Here is a 20,802-nt window from a genome sequence, read left to right as displayed (position 1 = left end):
GCAGCAAAATATGACAAAATATTGACTCCTCATAAAAAAATTTCTGAACATCCAGAACTGAACTGTAATACTGTACAAAAATGTCCAGGCTTAAAAAAAAAATTACTCCTTAGATCATTTACAAGTTGGTTGTTTATTCACACCCCCATGTAACATAGATGTATTTGCCATGCTCCGTTCTCAGTACCAGGCGTTCCATGCTGACTAAGACAGACCCAGTCCCTCCTCGTACCGTTGGTGGGAATGCTAACTTGTGCAGCCACTGTGGGAAGACAGCATGGAAGTTCCCCAAAATGTTAAAAATAAAACTACCCTCCAATCCAGCAATTGCCCTAGTGGATATTTACCCAAAAAAATACAAAAACATTAATTGAAACAGAAACACACAGGGCGCCTGGGTGGCTCATTGGTTAAACGTCTGCCTTGGGCTCAGGTCATGATCCCGGAGTCCTGGGATGGAGCCCCACATCGGGCTCCCTGCTCACCAGGGAGTCTGCTCCTCCCTCTCCCACTCTCCCTGCTTGTGCCTGCTCTTTTTCTCTCTGTCAAATAAACAAATATGATCTTTAAAAAAAATAATAAGAAAGAAAGAAAAGAAACAGATATATGCACCCCTATGTTACTGCAGCATTATTTACAAGAGCTAAATTATGGAATCCAGCTCAAGTGTCCATCGACAGATGAATGGAGAAAGAAGATGTAGTGTATATACACAGTGCAATATTATTCAGCTGCAAAAAGAAGGAAATCTTGCCACTTGCAACATGGATAGAGCTAGAGAATATTACCCTAAGTTAAATAAGTCAATCAGAGAAATTGACAAATTTCTTTTAATCCAAGTAGAGAGTATTTGGAATTTTTTCTACATCTCTGAAAACTTTGATGAAAACCTGTATTGGTTGGGGAGCATAAAAATGACAATTTTTATGTCATTTTTATGACATAAAAAGACAAATACCGTATGATTTCACTCAAATGAGGAATTTAAGAAACAAACAAGCAAATGGAAAAAGAGAGAGAGGTAAACCATGAAACAGACTCTTAACTCAAGAGAACAAACTGATGGTAACCAGAGGGGAGGTGGGAGGCGGGGCGAAATGGTTCAAACAAACAGGTGATGGCATCAAGGAGGCCATGCGTGATGAGCACCAGGTGTTGTATGGACGTGCTGAATCATTCTATTGTACACCTGAAACTAATATAACACTGTTAACTACACTGGAATTAAGATGAAAACTTTAATTAAAAAAAAAAAAAACCCAGTTCCTGTCTTCATGAAGTTTATAAGAGTAAACACAAGAACAAGGCATCAGGGCATTGTCCAGTTCTGTCACAAGGAACAATAAGGAAAAACATCCTCAGAGTAGATTTTCATATTCTCTAGAGTATGGCTTCAAAGCATATATAATAAATTGAAATTTTTTAATTTAAATTTTAAAATGAGCTGAAATAAGGTAATTTCATATAGTGCCACAAAGAAAACCAAACACTAACGAGAATGTAGCTCCTGGAGTGGAGGTAAGGATGTTGAAGGAAGGTTTCATCCCTGAGCCAAACCCCTTCTGGTGAAAAGGAACAAACGCTAACAAGTGTGGTGTGCTTGGAGGGACAGGGAACCCACGAGGCTGTGCTGTGGGAAAGTGGTGGGAAAGTGGCAGAGAGGACGGGGACAAACCACAAAGGGCATTATAGGCCACAAAAGGAGTTTGGATTTTATTCTAATGACTGTGGAAAGTCACTGGCAGCCTCGAAGCCTGGGAGTGACAAGAGGGAATCTGATTAAACATAATAGCTTCTTGTTTAGAACACAATCCATCTTCAAGGAGAAAGAACATTACAAACCGCCGTGTGGCAATATTGCTTCTGTGCCCTCATCAGCCAGAGCTGCTCCGCTCTCTACTCTCCGCTAGGTTGTGTGCAAGGTACTATACACAGGGTCTCTGACCTTGAGCTCACAGCCTGGTGGAGATGAGAAACACGGGACAAATGATTATAGCTGTGATATTTATAAGAGTGGAGCACGTACAATGCCAGCGAGCACCCAGGGCAAAGGGTAATCGGGCCTGGAGGAGTCCAGGAAGGAAGACCTCACACAAGACCGGAATCAGAGTCCTGTAGAGGGCAAGCAGGGATTTCCTCAGTGCACTCCCCTCTGGGCAACACCCAAGCCACTGGTGGGACACAAGAAAATGTAGGCGCTACAAAGACTCCTTCTTTTAAAGTATATTACGTAGGATTTTTATGGTGGAATGGAGGAAAAAAGTTAACACATAACACTTGCAACTGCAACTTCACAGGTATTGGTTAAATACAATTTTATTAAGAACTTCAAAAGCACAAACTTCTAGTTTTAAAATTAAGTCCTAGAGATTAACATACAGCACGGCAACTATAGGTAGTAACACTGTACCATGTATTTGCTAAGAGAATAAAAGAGTTCTTATCACAAGAGAAAAAAGGCTTTTGTTAACTGTGTATGGTAACGGATGTCAACCAGACTTACTGCAGAGGCCGTCCCCCAATATATACAAATACTGACCATTATGCTGTACACCTGAAACCAATACAATGTTGAATGTCAACTGTAGCCCAACTTTAAAATTAATAATCTTTTAAAAAGAATTTTATCTGTGTGTGTGTGTGTGTGTGTGTCTCTGTTACCCATCGTGAGCTGGGGTTAAAGACTTTTTTGAATACCAACTTTCTTACAGTCATTTTTATGCTCCCAACCAATAGAGGCTTTCATCAAAGTTTTCAAAGATGTAGAAAAAATTCCAAATACTCTCTACTTGGATTAAAAAAATGATTAACAATCTACTGAAAGCTTTCTCTGTGTCTACACACGGGCATATACATGTACTTCCAGAGCTACCTGGAAGTGTTGGAGACATGACGACATCTCACCTCTAAACTCTTCAGCTGCTGTCCCCCAGTAGAAAGGGCATTCTCCTATATAATCACAACACCATTAGTACACCTAAAAAAAAGAGAAAAAAGAAAAAATATCAACAACTCTTTAATATCATCCATCATCAGGTTCATAGTTTCAAAAGTTTTTAAATACAAGGAAAGGGTTTTATTGAGAAACTTACTGAAGAACTGTATTTTTATAAACTGATTAGATTTACTATTATTTATATTTCAATATTTTTCATTTCTTTTTTTTTAAGCTTTTTTTAAATTTATTTATTTGACAGGCAGAGAGCACAAGTAGGCAGAGAGGCAGGCAAAGAGAGGAGGAAGCAGGCTCCCCGCTGAGCAGACAGTCCAATGCGAAGCTCGATCCCAGGACCCCGGGATCATGACCTGAGCCGAAGGCAGAAGCTTTAACCACAGAGGCACCCAGGTACCCCACTATTTTTCATTTCTAAATGTAATAATACTTTTAAGTTAAAAGTCTAATTTTTAGGGGCGCCTGCGTGGCTCAGTTGCTTAAGCGTCTGTCTTCAGCTCAGGTCATGATCTCGGGAGTCCGGGGTTGGAGCCCGCATGGTTGTGGTCTGGCTCCCTGCTCAGCAAGGACTCTGCTTCTCCCCCTCCCTTTGCCCCTCCATCCCGTGTGCACTTTCTCTCAAATAAATAAATAAAATCTTTTTTTTTTTAAAAGAACAATTTTTAAAAGTCAACTTGTTAAATATTACAAGAATGATTATAGTAATCAAACATGGCAAAAAAGTGTGAAAGTGGTCCATGCAAGACTGACATTTTGGAAGTGCTGTGTTACTGGAAGGACACTCTAGACAAAGGGACCTCCCGGGAAAAGGATGCATGAAGAGCAGGGTGTCAGCGAGCGAGAGGGAGGTGATAGGGACGGTCACTGAAGGGAAGCTCTTCGAGGGCTCTGCTTGCTTTCCTGAGGAGTCTGGACTTCACCCTACTGGCAGTGGAAGTTTTACATTATACAATCACGTTTGTTGACAAAGTTCTTCTGGCCACAGTCTGTCAGATGGACTGGAGAGCAGGGAAGATTGTGGCGGGGGGCGGGGGGGGGACATTTGGAGTCAAGAGAACAAGGTTTATACTTTTCAATGCAAATATTTTAGTTACATTATGGGTTAAATAAACCTGCTATACTGGTAAAGGGACAAAACAAAAACATAAAATTAAACTAAGCTTATCTTGAATGTTCATGTTACTGAAATGCAGCTTTAAAGACAGAAAGGTACAGTCAGGAGAGACTCAATTTTAAAAGGAGCCCTTGGGCACTTGTGAAGTTTTCAGCATTTAATGGAGCTGGCTCTTTTTAATACCCAGTTTCACTTTCCAAAGTGGCTTTCCTTTTCCTTGGCAAGATTCATCACTGGCACTAATTTTGTATTTATCAGTCACAATTAAAACTTTCCAAAGGAAAACCAATGGGAAAGAGGTGGGGTGCAAAACAGATAAAGTGATTTTCAAATACACAGAGTGCCCTCAGGACAGTACTGGCAGTAACTGCAGGAGCTCCACGCACAGAGTCCAGGGGCCAGATGCCAAACCTGCCTCGAGGAGGAGGAGGTGGAGGGCAGCACTGGGAGGCTGGCTAAGGGCAGGACCGGACACTGGCCCTTCACTCCCTTCCTCTCCCGGACACCTCTACTTGTGTTTATGTTACACACTGCGCTTCCTAGAAAGATTCATTTGAACAAAATGTTCCTTAGCTTTAAAAATGTCTCAAAGCAAAGGAGTCAGATTTGCATGAATATTCCTAAGTCGGAGGCTGGTCATTCAAGAAGACTCTGCATTCCATAAGAGAGCTGCCGGGGGGACTAAACAAACACCATCACTGAAGAGGAACATCAAGAAAGAGACCTGGCAGACAGGCCTGCTGAAGGAGCAGCAGCTTCAGAGTAGAACGAGGGGCTGTGGGTTGTCAGGGACCTGTGTCTTTTGAGGGCCCAGTGAGGCAACCAAACTGGAGATCCTGACAGCAACAGACATGTGGATGTAAAGCTTAGCAGAAAGAGTTAGGAAGGCACAAGGGCTAGGGGGAGGTGAACACGGATGAATCCACAAGACAGATGTAAACAGAGAAACAAGGGAAGGTCTGAAAAAGTCACAGAAGGCAAAAAGAAAAGGCTCTTCCTCAAGACAGGACCCCAGGGGCCACGCACGCACAGGGCCACTTCAAGAGGGGACCCTAAATGCGAGATAGCCTGTGTCCAAGAAGAGAGAGAGCACAGGCTAGACAGCTTGGGGGTGGTAGTCTACGAAGCAGAGGTTGCAGAAGGACAACAGGGCAAGGTTAAGGGTACTGGCTAGGAAGCGAGTGAAAGACTGGACAATGGGTCCAGGTCTGAAGGGGCTGGAACTCTGAGAGCAAAAGGAAATCACAATGAGGTCCAAGATGAGACAGGGGAATACAGAAGCCCCTCGAGGAAGCTACAGAAGAACAACACACCAAAACTTAAGATTTCGCTAGTAGAGGTGTTCTGGAAAAAGCTCCTTTCAGACAAGTTAACAGGAAGCCAAAATCAAAGTAAAGGGTTGGGACAATGTCTTCAGAACCCTGTAATGCCTTAAGGAGGCAGCAGGAGTCACGCAATCCTCCCCTCCAGCACTCACTGCAGAGAAGGGACACCCACCCCAGCAGGGAAGGCCAGAGCTAGGCCTACCCAGCCCCTTGTCATGCCTACACAGGCAACAGGGTCTGGCAAAAGTCATTGAAAGCGGCTCTCAGTTCACCCAGGAGCCTCTATCTCCGCATAAGGAAAACAGGGCCCCAATAACATCTAGGAGATCTAAGTTTGTTTTCCAACTTGTGTAAAATGTTACTTGTATTAAAAATAATAATAACTATGCATATTTTAAATGCAAATATAACTCGCGCTTGAGAGCTAGGAAATTAGCTTTAAAAAGGAAACAAAATGGAGGCGGCTGCTGGGTCAGTTGGAAGAGCTTGTGTCCCCTGATCTCAGAGCTGTGAGTTCAAACCCCACACTGGGCAGGGAGCTTACTTACAAATTATGTCTCATCTAACAGTTTACTTACAAACCCCAATGCTTATTTTAAAAATTAACAAACTGACTCATATATAAACTGGTCTCTTCACAATATTTAACTGACAATTCAGGAGCATGACACACACTAGGGAGAGAATGGAGTAAAAGGTGCTCATTAGTGTGCTAGGGAGAGTATCAATCACCAAAGAAATGGACACATTCAGAAAAACCTTACTAATTCTAAGCAGCAACTAACCACTCTGATTTCCTTAAGAACTGAGAAGTTAAGGCACCAAAAAATAAAAACAAAAACAAAAACAAAACCCAGGCTTCAAAACATTATCAATTTTTCAAGGGTTTCAAGAAAAATAGTCAAAAGCAGCCTCGTCAAGAAGATAGTGACGGGGTGGGGATCCAGAAGTACCCCCAAAGGACCCGCCCTCCCCTGGTAACGGACAGCATTCGGGAGAGTCACCCCATGCGTACTCCATGAACACAGGCCAGGTACTACAAAATAAGAATAGTGAAAGAAAAAACGTCCACATCTTTGGCCATTCTGGGACTACTGACTGCTCCACTCGTAATCCTCAGCTCTGTCAGACCTGCCTTCCCGGTCTTGAGACTGGCTATCTGAATGACACAAATGCACAGTGAAAGCAATGCAATAAACTTAAAATCTGAAGCATTAATTATGTAAAATCATTATTATGTATGTTATTGAGCCTCTTTAAACCCTCACTAGTTTTCCACGAAACTAGAAGTGAGATGTTCAATATGGCAAAACCTCAACTCACCGGGACAGCTGGCGAATGAGTCACCGCCGACTCACGCAGCTCAGAGCGGAAGGCTTGTTGACAATCTGAGCACAAACTTTCTGGGCTCACTGTTCTGGGGAGAGGCTCTGACCCGGACCAACACGATGAATAGCTGTGATTACCCGGGAAGATGTAGTCCCAGGACACACAAGTCTCTCTGTCCCCACCCAGGTGAGACTCCAGACTGCAGCGACCCCGCTCTCCTGCTCCCGTCCCCCAGCCTGCTAGCCCACTCCGCTTCCATCTCTCTGACGTCCCCACAGCCAAGCGTGCCAAGACTGCATCTAAGGAAGAGGCACCTGGTTCTCACAGCTCTGCGGGCTGCCTCCAGACTCTTCCAAGGGAGAGAAAAGAGCCCTCCTGCACAGGGCGCTGTGACCTCTATTTCACCTGCTGCCAAAAATCTTTTTAAAAACGTATTTCCTCACAAGGCAATTCTGATGCACATGCTACGGTACAGATAAGCCCTGAGGACATTATGGTGAAACAGCCACTCACCAGAACCCAGATACACAGGACTCCGCGATCCTGAGGCAGCCAGAGTTGTCAGTCGTAACACAGGAAGTACAATGCTGTCTGCCAGGGACTGGCAGGGAGAAGGAAAGGGGGCTACTGTCCATGGCCTTGGAATTTCAGTTTGGGAAGATGAAAACGCTCTAGAAATGGAAAGCAGTGGCAACTGAACAACACTGTGAATGTAGTTAATGCTGCTGAGTTGTACATTTTTAAAATGGGACATTTTGGGATGCCTGGGTGGCTCAGTCGGTTAAGCATCTACCTTCAGCTCAGGTCATGAACCCGGGCTCCTGAGATGGAGCCCTGCATCACTGGGCTCCCTGCTCAGTGGGGAGCCTGCTTCTCCCCCTCTCCCCTGCTTGTACTCTACCTCTAACTATCTCTCTTTCTCTCTCAAATAAAATTTTTTAAAAAATAAATAAAATAAAATGTGAAATTTTATGTTACGTATAATTCCTCACTGTTAACTATGTTCTAGACAGGTGACATGCTAAGTGATTCTGTGTTGTCACCATCTCATTCCAAGAATGTTATTTATTTTGACACAAGTAAAAATGAGCTAAAATGGTATCTTAAAATTATGATCCCAAATTACTATGTATTATTTTCAACATGGAGAAAGTATGTTTTACAAAAAAATGACCCATAAGAAAGAACACTAACAAAAACTCTGAGACCAGAAAGCACTCTTAATCTGGGGAGCAAATTAACGTGAAAAGAATGAAAAACTACCAGCAACTCACAGGAAGTCTTACCACCAAGCAGATATTACACAGCAGCCCCCTCAAACTTTTTTTTTTAAACTATTCAGGGTAAAATAATTAATAATTTGGAATTCAATCAAAATACTTGTTGGTTAACATTAAATTGAATGTCAGCAGGAAAAACTCAAGGTATTTTAATAACAGCTCAATTTCTCCACCCATCTCTTGTTGTCATTCCAAATAAGTGACTGTCCTGCACTTGCTACTGCAACAAACTCCCTTCCCTCACTCATCGAAGACCTTCTCCAAATGTCCTCCCAGACCAAACACATAATCTCAACTGCCTTACCACCCCAAATCAATCAGTGTAGCAAGTAACCCATCTCTAAATTAAGGAGAAATGTCAAAACAGAACCTGCAGGCAGCCCTGGACACCATGAGAAATGCCGCCTTGTAGCCTCTCCCTGCACAGCCAAATGCTTGACTCTGAAGTTACCAACTATGAAACCACAAAGTTTGAAACATTATCTTGTAGCACAACATACAGGCTACATCTTTTGTTTTTTAATTATGTCCTTGAGTGGTCATCTAAAGATTAAGAGAGCTGAATAAAGTTAAAAACATCCTCTTGGATAAGAGACTAGAAATTAATCAGATACAAATCTTCAGGTGCCTCTGAGTTAAAGGCAAAGGTTTACATTCAAACTTGTTAAAACTTCTGCAGTGAAATCATAGTTTTTCTACTACTAACTTGTCTTTGTTCTAATCCTCTCTGACACTTTTGTAAAATTTAAATATGAACTTGCAAGAACCTGTCCCATCCTTTTTATTTTAAATCATTTTCCAGTGGGGCTAGTACCACTTGAAGAAACTGTCATATCAAAATCCTACTCCCTAAAGCCTAATGGCTCAAAATCTCCCCCAGTAACCAAAATCCCTAAAGACTTTTATCCAATTTAACAACTATGTATAACGAGAAATATTTTTTTCAATTACAAAACATCCCAGTTAGATAATAAATACTATCTACTAAAAGAAAACTACACTGCAATTACAAAGTTATAGGAAATCATAAGATAGAAAATCTTTAATATAAAAATTTTGACATTCAATGGGGCACCTGGGTGGCTCAGTGGGTTAAGCTGCTGCCTTCGGCTCAGGTCATGATCTCAGGGTCCTGGGATCGAGAGTCCCGCATCAGGCTCTCTGCTCAGCAGGGAGCCTGCTTCCTCCTCTCTCTCTCTCTCTGCCTGCCTCTCTGCCTACTTGTGATCTCTCTCTGTCAAATAAAATAAAATCTTAAAAAAAAAATTTTTTTTTTTCAAAAGAACCTGCCTACACAATGGTCTGCTTTCTGGATTGTATTCATTTATTTAATATGAACATAACATGAAGTTTTAATGGAAAGGTCAATGAAGTTTAGACAGTATAGACTTCAGAGTCAAATGATGTCTACATCCACACCCTCACTCTGTAGCTAAGCCCAGTCTAGTTACCATCGTGAAAGCAAAAATACCCTATAGAACCAGCAAGGTTATAGACAGGAAAAGCAATTTTAAAGAGAAATATCAAAATTTTCAAAGAAACAAATATCAAAAGAGATAATGCCCTTTTATATGCATTTTGTTTCTCATGTTGCATCTTTAGTTGCATCTCTCAAAATTTAATAAATTTTAAGTGAAATATCTGACAATGCAAAAGTTAAGAAATCTAAAAAGATGTGCACGCGTGCACACACATACATAAAACCAGTGCATCAATTTTAACTAACTGATGGATTACTATCTTAGCTAATGGTGCTGTGAATCTTGGGAGTAGAATAACCAAATCCAGCTTAGCTGTTGGCTAATCAACTGACCGGCTTAATCAAAGAAAACAGAATTATTCAGCAGAAACCATTTCACAAAAGAAAATCTTTGAACTTTGCGGACTATGCCCCCATAAATCCCTACCACAGGCCTTAACACTGTTCCCAACTCTGCATCACATAGGTGTCCTTGCAGTAAAAAACACAGGCCATTGCGAAGAATTACCAAGAATTCAATGACAACTTCTAACTCCTCCCCTTGAGGAGCAGAAACAAGAAAACGTATAGGACTACATTAAAAGGTATTTGGGAAGAATAAGCAAATTGTTGGAAGTACTTGCTTCAGTGGAGAATATAAAAAACCCAACTTCCTAGAGGGCCAATATAAAAAGGTATCCTAACCATGTTGAAATTAAAAAAAAAACAAAAAACAAAAAAACTAACCACACCTGGCATAATTTTTAGTTACTTTTTGTTTTTGCTTTCACCACTAGAGTTTTAACGACTTGATAAACCAGGCAAATATTCTGCATATATAAATCAAGTTAATTGCTGTCACTTAAAAGGTTGTTAAAGCTTTATGCCCACATTCTTTAATTCACTGAACTTTAAAAAATCAATTTTCATTCAATTTTCTCAGCAAATTCTAGGCTTTAAGAAACTGATTCATCTACTAACACCTTAAACACTGACTTGTTGGGAAAGTTCATGATCCATCCTCCAAACCTGCTGTCTGGAAATACACCAGTATTCCAAAAATGGGAAGTAACACATCGGTACTGGACCTGTGACCACAAGGATGCCCAACAACCACGGATCCAAATCTGCAAAGCCTTGCCTCAGCTGACAAGTAGCCTTCTGGCTAAGAAGTTCACAATTCCAGTAGTTAAAAGTGTAAAAACTGTTATAAAAGCATTTAGAGTCATGGCAAAAATGACCATAACTCCAGGTTTACACACCTGTTGTCCTTCAGCTTAATATTGCCCCTCACCCTTAAAAGGGCCCTGTCATGTAAAAAAAAAAAATTCACCAGTGGTGCCAGAAGTGGTCACCTTGGGGAGGGAAGAGGTGCCTGCTGAATGAGAGCAATGTAAAGGGAGCCCTTTGGGAGGCTGAAAGTGCCGTGCATCTTGATCTGAGTGTGGTTATTAGGACATACAGGTCATGTAAGTTCTTACTGTAAATTAGACCTCAATTAAAAATACATACATAATTTTTAAAACACATTGAAATACATTTGTAAATGTCTTTGTTCAAACAAGAGACACAAAATAACACTAGATGTAGCAACTAAGATTTTTTTTTCCAAATGTATTTTAATTAAGATGTATATTTATTGTGAGCACTTTTATGTAGAACCTGTCAAAATACAGACTGTGATTTTTTTAATCTCTCATTTTAAAAAGTTGCCAAATTGACATCTGAAAGCATGCAGAAAGATGAGCTATTCATTCTCTGATTTTGCAAATAAGGAAAACTAAATCTTCAGGGTAAGAACCATACGGAGATAAGGCAGCCAGTCAATGACAACAGTAGAACAGCACTGTCCTAAGCTTGAGCCACTCCCGTTTCCACCGGGCCGTTACTTTTGTGACCTTATAAACAAATATGAACTCTGGATCTACCCGTGGCAGAGGAGGATTCAACACGCTCCTCAAAATACCAGGCCAACAGGCCCCAAAGTGCACTCACAAAGACACACTCATCTTCCCCCTTTCTAGACAGTTGGCAAATGATCAATTACATTTTCAGGCACGTATTTTTCCTGCGATGCAATCAAGTGTGACATCTTTATAATGTGGTTCAGGAGGAAAAGGTATATGCAGGGATTGGCAAAATCCATCTTATTTCCTTTCAAATCTCTTTGATGGTTACTTGGTTCTCAAAACTATGTCACTAAGTAGGACTCGGGAAAACATCGCTAGGGGCCATTCACCAGCAAGGCTTTGGGTGACCGACCCGCGGGGAATCACCCCCACTAAATAGAAATCTTGCCTCCGCCCGGGGTGTCCCACCCAACTCTCCGCACAGAACAAGACTTGCAGGTGACCTGTGCCTTGCGGCTCAGTTTCCGATCCCAGTGAACAGCTGACATCTCGCTTAAAACTTAACATACATCCTTTCCGCGGGAATTTATTTCTGTTCTCACAAGGCGTTTCTGCTCCCCACCAGAGCAGGCCTTGCTTCACAGGGCTCTCTGCTCGCCTCTCCACCGTCTCGTCTTCACGGTTTAAAACAGAAATCGAAACGGTCGCGGCCCTCCCGAGCGCAAGTCGGGGCCCCGAGCGAGCGGGTCCGGCCGGGGTCGGCCGGCGGGTGCCGGGCGAGCCCACTACCCGCTCGCGCGCGGCTCCGGGGAGGCCCGGCGCACTCCACCACGCTGGCCCGAAGCAACCGGTTGCGGCGGCCGCTAGACGCTCTCCAACAGCGCAGCGGCCACCTCGGCCCTCCGAAGTTCCGACCGCCCCGCAGGCAGCGCGCCCCCCGACCCCCGCTGCGGGTTCGCGCCCCGGCCCCGGAGCGAGCCCGGGGGGCGGGTCCGCGGGGGCTCGGCGGGCGGGAGCGCGGGACGCGCCGGGAGGGGCGCGCGGCGGGCCCAGCGCGCCGGGGAACTTGGGCGCCCGCCGGTACCGCCGCCCGGCCACTTTCCTTTCACGCCCCGGGGGCGGCCGCGCACTGCGCCGCCCGCCCGGGGCCGCGGGCCGCCGCAGCCGCCGCTTGCCGCCGCGGCGAGGCGCCCAGGCGCGCTCCTGCAGCCCGCCCGGCCGGCGCGCGGGGCCGCGGGGGCGCGCGAGGCCGCGCGCGGGCGCCGCGCTGCACCCCCCCGCCTCGCCCCCGCCCCCAACGTGCCGCCGCCGCCCGTTGGCGCCTCAGCCCGCGCGCCCGCCGCCCGCCGGCTCCCGGCGGTTTTTCGTTGGCAAAGTTGCGCGGCCCCCTCGAGGGGGGCGCCGCGCGGTCCCCCGCCCCAGCGCCGCCGCCGCCCCTTCAGGCCGCCGCGCGGGAAGGCCCAGCTGGCGGCCCCGCTTTTTTACCTGCCGGGAGTTTTCGCGCGCGCCCTCGCTCGATCGCTGGCTTTTCCCCTTCTCGCGCTCGTTTTCTTTCTTTCTTTCCTTCTTTTCGCTTCCCCGCGCGGGCGCTTTTTCCGCTCGCGCCACCCGCGCTCGCCCGCTCGCGCCCTCCTTCCTGCTGGGCTCGGCGGAGCGGGGCGGCCGGCAGCTCTCCCCGCCCCCCTCCACCCGCGCTCCGGCGGAGGCGGCGGCGGCGGCGGCGCTCCGCGCTCCGACTCATTCCAATATGGCACGGGTGCAGGGCGCATGCGCCCGCGCCCCCCCCCCATCCGCGCTCCTCCCGGCAGCCCGCGCCCCTCGCGCCGCGCGCGTGGCGCCCCCGGGCCGGGAGCCCCCGGGCCGGGCCTCCCCGAGCGGGCCCGCAAGTCTTCCAGACCGGCTGGGGCCGCGCGGAAGGCGAGGTGTTCGGGCAGTGAGGGGTCGGGGAGGGGGTGCTCGGCGCCGCCAGCCACCCCCGCCCCTCGTGCCCCGAGCCACAACTTGCCGCGGACATCCCCGAGGCCGCGGCGCAGGGCAAGCGGCGGCGCCTCCGGCCCCCGACGGCAAGGCGGCCGGTGCGGGCGGGTCCCGAGAGGGAAATGCGCTCCGGGGACCCAACGCCCGCCCTGTCCCTTACCCGACCCACGAGTGAAGGGCTCTCGCGCCTCACCTCGGGGTGTGCACAGAGCCGCACAGAACCCACTGGCGTCCACAGGTCGGTCCCGGCGACGGGGCCCGGGCGAAGCGCGCCGCTGTCGTCCGCACGTGACCGCCTCGGGCAAGATGGCATGAGCGGAGGAACGGACCGAGCGGCTGCTGAGCCCAGATGGGCGCGTGTTGCAGCCAGAGAGGGCTGCGTCCCTGCGCCTGGCCCACGTCGGGGATCTGATGCGTCCTTCGAGACCTGGAAGGGCACCCAAGTGTCCGGTGTCTGCGAAGTCAGCCTCGGGCCCCCAGGCGCACTGGGTGTCTTCAGGCCACCGCAGGAGGCGCCCTGTAAATCCGAGTTTTCCTGCGGCTCGGGGCCCTAGCGAGGGGGCGTAAGACGGCTGCCGAATTCGGGCAGGAGAATCGGGGGCCCGGAGCCGGAACGGAGGTTCAAAGGTGGCTGCAAGGATTCCTCGCAACCCAAGGTGCCCACCAGCGATTAGGTTCTCCCAGCTCGCCCCTTCCCTTGCGAGTGCAGATGCCGGTGGGACACCCTCCTCCTCCCCTCTTGCTATGGGAAGTTGCCTCCGGAAGGGAGTCCTCCTGCAGCCGAGACCCAGGAGTGCCCCGACTCCCCGACCCCGGGGAGGAGGTCTCCGACTGGGCGCTGACGACTCTTTCCTTTAAGGAAGGAGAGGCCCCACCGCAAGAAAGAGAGGTGCCAAACGGACAAACTTGCCCAAAGTCACGCTGCTGGCTGAATTTGAAATTTTTTTAAACCATCACTTAAAAGACAACATGACAACTAGAGCAAGAAAAATGTACAAAGTATCCATAATACTAGGGAACCCATAAAACCCTCCACCTATATACATGTCTTTACAAAGTTGCAACCAGCCATGCATTTTTCTCTTGTGTTTGCTACTATCACTTCACATTTTCATCTATTCACATGATTCATTCTGAAGGTGTGCAGGGATCCTCCTACATTTACTCAAGTCTCCCAATGTGGTATATTTGGGTTCTTTACCACGGTTTGCTAATATGTCCTTTAATTCTGCACTCGGGACAAATTCCTGGCAGTTGCCAGGTGGAAGGCAGAGAAGTCTTGCTTCACAGTGCCACAGGACCTTCCCAGAGCACCACCCGGCTCACTCTGCTGCCTCCCACCGATGAGTGTAAGGAGCATAATAGACATCACTAAGCAATGGGCACCATCTCTTTTGTCTCCTCCTACTTTACTAGTATGTCAGTAGTTCAAGGTTACTTTAGTCTTCCTTAGATGACTTTAAAAATGAATGTTTTTTCATCATTTATTGTCTGGCTGTTCATATCCCTTCATCTGCTGGGGACTTAAAAGTTCCTCCAACGTCAAATAAGCATTTTTTCGATTATCAATATTATTCCTGTGTCATCGATGAGTCTGTTTTTCTTTTTTGTTGTTGTTGTTTTATTTAATGTTCAATCTGTCATTCTAGTCCTTTGTGATTTTATTGCTTGAATGTTGACAAAATAAGCTTTCTTCCACCCATCTGATGGTCTGTTTTCCGCTAATTTTCTAAAATTTCATTTTATATTTAATTCTTTAATGATTAACCATCCCAAGTTTATTTTCCTGTGTGGAATAAAATATGGGCTTAACTCACCACCAGCACCAATCAGTTTTTATTGCTTGTGCATCATCATTTATTAAATAAATTTTCCCTACCCTTTGTTTAGTAAAATCTATTTTTACAGTAGGCTTTTGATTCAGGTCAATCTGTTTCTTCATTTCTTTTCACAGACCTGACTTTGAGCAGATACTATATGGATCTAAATATTGGTTCTTTAGCATAGGTTCTAACATCTAACAGGGCTATCTTGCCATTCACAGAGTTTTCTGTTATTCAAGATATCACTTGGTAAACACACCGGCTTCTGTGTCCATACACATCCTAGTTAACCTAGAAGAATTAAGAATTCCTAGAAGATAGAACCATCCAGCCCCATGACCTTGGCAAGTTACTTATCCCATCGAGGTCTAGTGGATATATAAAATGAGGATAAAAGTAACACCTGCCCGACAAGCTCAATGTTAGACGCATAGTAAATGCTCAGGAAATGTCAGTTGTTGTTACTGATATTTTTAGCTCTAAAGCAAAACTGAGGTTTTTGCATGAAGTTGCATTAAACCTATGAATTAATTTACTTTTTTTAAGATTTTATTTATTTATTTGACAGAGAGAAATCACAAGTACACTGAGAGGCAGGCAGAGAGAGAGAGAGAAGGAAGCAGGCTCCCTGCTGAGCAGAGAGCCCGACGTGGGACTCGATCCCAGGACCCTGAGATCATGACCCAAGCCGAAGGCAGCGGCTTAACCCACTGAGCCACCCAGGCACCCCAAACCTATGAATTAATTTAAATAGAATATCCCATAATATGTCATGTTCCCAACTGGGACATGTACTATCTTTCAATTTATTTGAATATTTTAAAACTCAGAAATCAGGTTCCTTGTTGATTCCAGCCTCCCTCTACTTCATGACACCTGAGGAAGAGGAAGATCTGAAGAAATCTTTACAGTGGAGGAAGATTTAAAACTTACCATTTGAGAGTCAGCCTTGTGCCTGGCGGGTGTAGGTGTGGGTGTGGGCGCACACGCATGAAATCTTTCACCCTTGCACCATCCCTCAGGATAGATCGTGCTGTTCCCTGTAGACAAAGAGCAAACTGGAAACTTCCAGATCACTTAGTGAAAGGCAGAGCTAGGCCACAAACCAGGTATGCCGGTTCCTGCTGCTTGGAAATGCAGGTGGGAGTCCTGCACAGAAGAGCACGAAGAAAACGGACTTCTGGTCATGGCACCCCCCTGCCCCAACGCCTCCCAGGCTTTGCCACTGCTATGTCCAAAACACCTACTTTGGCCTATGAGACAGGCCCTGCCCACCCTCCTCGCTTACCAGTAACCGCTCATCTGCCTTGCTTGCCAAAGTTCAGCTATGTCTGTCTCCTTTCCACCCCATAAGTATGTCCAAGTCCTTTCCATCACAGGGCCCTTGCACACATTGTTCCCAATGCCTGGAACACTCTTCCTCTCGCCTCCCCGACCCACATTCACACAGCTGGTACCTTCACATTGTTCTGGTATCTGTTTAACAAGGTAAGGTGGTCTCCTCAGAGAAGACATCCCTACTTATCCCACATAAACAGGTTCTCTCTCTCTTTCTCTCAACCTCCTTCCCTCCCTTCCTCCTTCCTAATTGTTTCTTCACAATTCCTTTTTTTTTTTTTAAGATTTTTATTTATTTATTTGACAAAGCAAGAGATCACAAGTAGGCAGGGGGTGGGGGGGGGGGGAAGCAGGCTCCCCGCTGAGCAGAGAGCCCGATGCAGGGCTCAATCCCAGGACCCTGAGATCATGACCTGAGCCGAAGGCAGAGGCTTAACCAACCGGAGCCCCCCAGGGGCCCCTTCACAATTACTTTTTATAATTTAATCTGTATTTGTCATTTGTTTGAGTTCTATCACCTCGTCTAATCCCACAGAAAGATATCAGTTCCCCTGAGGGCACAGAGGAAGTTAGCTAGCCCTTTCCCTGCAGGCAGTGGGTGGATGAGAAGGTGTACACTGGTCAGCTGGCGGCATCTAAGACCAGAGGTTGGCACACCATGAGACACCTGGGCCATTCTCAACACTGTCTCTATTTCCTACTGGCTCTGTTGGGTAGAGGTTTTACCCTCCCCCGCCGTCCTCAGTGACCACGGGCTGAGTGTTCAACCACCCCATATGAATGCCCTATCCCTCGAACCCTTGCCTGCTACTCCCCGGCAGGCCTGTTCTCTGCCATGCTGTATCCACCCAGGACCTTGTTCTGGATGAGAATGTGAAAGCCAGGCCTGGACCCTGGACACCAGTAGAGCCCTCAGCCAGGGCTAGGGGCTGTTTTCAACTCCAGAAAAACATAATTCCAAAGAATGCCAGGCCCTGCTGTTAGCCATCAGCACTCCTCCACCGCCACTGGGCAGGCAGCGCCCTTTACCCAGCCCAAAGGCAGCTCCCTTTACCCAACCCCATAATGACTCCCCGTGGCTAATTACCCAAGTGATCAAGTGATTACCACCATCAAGTCACTGCTCACATCACAGAAGCCTGGTCCACTTGCGGTCCTGCTGCTTGGGGGGCACAGGCCACTGACATGTGCACCCCCCCCCCAGCACCTGCCCTGCTCCACCTCCACAGTCTCATCTCCTGCAAATGCCCCCCACCAGGCATCCCTCACTCCTATCCTGTTTTGGAATGGAAAAGGCTTCCGTCAAGTCCAGATTTAATCATCACTTCTTTATAGAACCTTCTTTATGGGAGTCTTCACCTCTCTGGGCCTCAGTTCCCTCATCTCCGTAAAATGGGCATGAAGCCACCTGTCTCCCTGGGGCCCGAGAATCCAAGGACATAATGTTTGTAAATATTCTTTGCAAACTGTGAACAACAGAGATATGAGAAATAATTGGCTTGGTCCCAAAGCCCCTCCTCCAGGAGACCTGTCACGATCTCTCCATTCCTTTCTCTGTCTACCTAAGCCACTTAGCTTGTTTTCCCCCAGTTGCCTGTCTCGAGAAAGGCACAGGCCTGGACCCCATTTTCCAACCTTGAGTACTACAAGCCCAGAGCCATGCCCCATTCATTCTCAGGGTCCCTCTCTGCCATGACACCCCTCTTTTCTCAATTGATGGAGGAAAAATAAATGAACGGACACAATGTTCTCAATTTTATATTACCGGGCCATGTATTTTTGCACCTTCAACTTCTTATCTGTTAATAAGAGCTCACAGGTCCTGAACAGGTGACAAGGACACTCAGCAGTGCAAGGGCAACAGGGCTGGAGTTTCTCTTTCGGGCAGGAATGTGTTCTGAAATCAGACATGGTGATGGTGCACAACTTTACGATAAACTAAAAAACACAAAATTGAACATTTTAAAAGGGTGCAATTTATGGTATGTGACTAAGACCTCAATTAAAAAATCGTATGAGAAGAGCACTTCGCTGGCTTAGAGAGAACATGTGACTCTTGATCTCTGGGTCATGAGTTCAAGCCCCACACTGAACATAAAGCTTACTTTATTTTTTTTTTAAGATTTTATTTATTTATTTGACAGACAGATCACAAGTAGGCAGAGAAGCAGGCAGAGAGAGAGGAGGAAGCAGGCTCCCCTTTGAGCAGAGAGCCCGACGTGGGGCTCGATCCTGGGACCCTGGGATCATGACCTGAGCCGAAGGCAGAGGCTTTAACCCACTGAGCCACCCAGGCGCCCCATAAAGCTTACTTCAAACAAAATGTAGGGGTGCCCTTGTGACTCAGTCAAGCATCTGCCTTCAGCTCAGGGCATGACCTCAGGGTCCTGGGACAACTCTTACATCAGGCTCCCTGTTCAGCGGGAAGTCTGCTTCTCCCACTCCCTCTGCCTTGTCCAGCTCATTCTCTCTCTCAAATAAATAAAATAAAATAAAATAAAAATTTGTGAGAAAAGTTTATAGTGACTGTCACAGAGGATGGAAACTGGTCACCCTTGGGTTGGATATGACCTATGTGGTGCATTGCATGGGCACCATAGTGAGGCTGCTCACAATACTCCTTTTTGTTTGTTTGTTTAGGTGTAATTTGCATACAGTAAAATGCACCCATTTTACAGGTGTACAGTTCTCTGAACACTGACAGAGGTAACCACCAGCATGATCAAGACGCAGAATGTACCATCACCCCAGAAAGTTCCTCTCATCCCTTTCCACGGACTGCGCCGATCATAGGCAACTAATGATCTGATTTCTCTCTCTGTAGATAGATAAAAATTAAAAGTTCATCATGGAATGAATTTTTTGTGTCTGTTTTTGAGATTCACCCATGTTGTTCAGTGTGTCCGAAGATGATTTCTTTTTATTTTATTTAGTTTTTAAAGTAGGGTCCATGCCCAACATGGAACTTGAACTTGTGACCCTGAGATCAAGAGTCACATGTTCTACTGAACCAGCCAGGTGCCCAGGTGATTCCTTTTTTTTTTTTCCCCTCTACTGATCAACCACTCCTATATCTATTTCAGGTTAAATAATATTATTTCAATCATACAGAATTCCCAAGGAATAGAAGTTCAGCAGCCATATATATATATATTGAGATTTTATTTACTTATTTGACAGAGAGAGAGATCACAAGTAGCAGAGAGGAGGCAGAGAGAGGGGGGAAGCAGGCTCCAGGGTGAGCAGAGAGCCCGACACGGGGCTTGATCCCAGGACCCTGGGATCATGACCTGAGCCTAAGGCAGAGGCTTAACCCTCTGAGCCACCCAGGCACCCCAGCATCTCCTTATATTACCGGTCTTCAAAATATTGTATTCACACTGGTGACCTTTTGAGTACATACCCTTCAGTATGTTTACTTCCATTTTATTATTTTATACATATATACTATTTAAGCAAAATATCACAGACATTATAAAACATATATATATGTTATATATATATATATATATCCCAATATATAATAAATGTGATTGGAAATCACATTTATTTTCTTTAAAGATTTTATATTTATTTATTTGACAGAGATAGGGAGATCACAAGTAGGCAGAGAGGCAGGCAGGAGAGGAGGAAGCAGGCTCCCTGCCGAGCAGAGAGCCTGATGCAGGGCTCGATCCCACGACCCTGGGATCATGACCTGAGCTGAAGGCAGAGGCTTTAACCCACTGAGCCACCCAGGTGCCCCTGGTTTACTTTTTTAAACTACATATTAGTTTGCATGTTCTAGAATCTTATATAAATGGAATGATATAGTAGGTACTCTCTTTCGCCTGTCTTCTATTATATAGCATCATTTTGAAATGTTTTCATGCTATTGCATGTGATAGTAGCTGGTTCCTTTTTCTTGCCAAGTAGTATTCCTTGTATGGATATACCACAATTTGCTTATCCATTCCCTTTTTGATAGGCATTTGGGTCCTTTCCAGTGTAGGGCTACTATGAACAAATAATGAGTAATTAATAACAAATAAGATAACATTTTTAGAAAAATATAATGTATAATAAAATTTAATGTGAAATTTTATTTTTTTTTAAAGATTTTATTTATTTATTTGACAGAGAGAAATCACAAGTAGATGGAGAGGCAGGCAGAGAGAGAGAGGGAAGCAGGCTCCCTGCTGAGCAGAGAGCCCGATGTGGGACTCGATCCCAGGACTCTGAGATCATGACCTGAGCCGAAGGCAGCGGCTTAACCCACTGAGCCACCCAGGCGCCCTAATGTGAAATTTTAAAAGAATATGTATATGTAACGTGAGCTATGTAATGTGTAAATAAAAATATAATGTGATTATAT

At 45.9% G+C, this 20,802-nt stretch overlaps 1 protein-coding gene across 17 annotated transcripts in view; it reads right to left on the bottom strand.

Moving 5' to 3' along the window:
- Positions 1-13,798, bottom strand: part of SFMBT1 (Scm like with four mbt domains 1) — a 123,900-nt gene extending 110,102 nt beyond the window's left edge. For 9 of the 17 annotated variants that reach the window (XM_045078943.1, XM_045078946.1, XM_045078950.1 and 6 more), the window contains exons 1-2: positions 12,796-12,932; positions 2,905-2,977 (exon numbers count right to left, since the gene is read on the bottom strand). The gene's annotated coding sequence lies outside the window, so the exon portion shown is untranslated. Of the gene's footprint in view, positions 1-2,904; positions 2,978-7,234; positions 7,393-11,813; positions 11,833-11,879; positions 12,231-12,795; positions 12,933-13,480 lie in introns of those variants that run through there. The other 8 variants (XM_045078970.1, XM_045078945.1, XM_045078978.1 and 5 more) reach the window with 5 other exon arrangements.
- Between the last annotated feature and the right edge of the window lie 7,004 nt (positions 13,799-20,802).

This window comes from Mustela putorius, unplaced genomic scaffold, assembly GCF_011764305.1.
Source record: "Mustela putorius furo isolate JIRA1106 unplaced genomic scaffold, ASM1176430v1.1 tig00000095_pilon_pilon_pilon, whole genome shotgun sequence".
NCBI classification, from domain to species: Eukaryota; Metazoa; Chordata; class Mammalia; order Carnivora; family Mustelidae; genus Mustela; species Mustela putorius.
The sequence above is the reverse complement of the archived record's forward strand: the minus strand, read 5'-3'. Positions and strand labels throughout refer to the sequence as shown.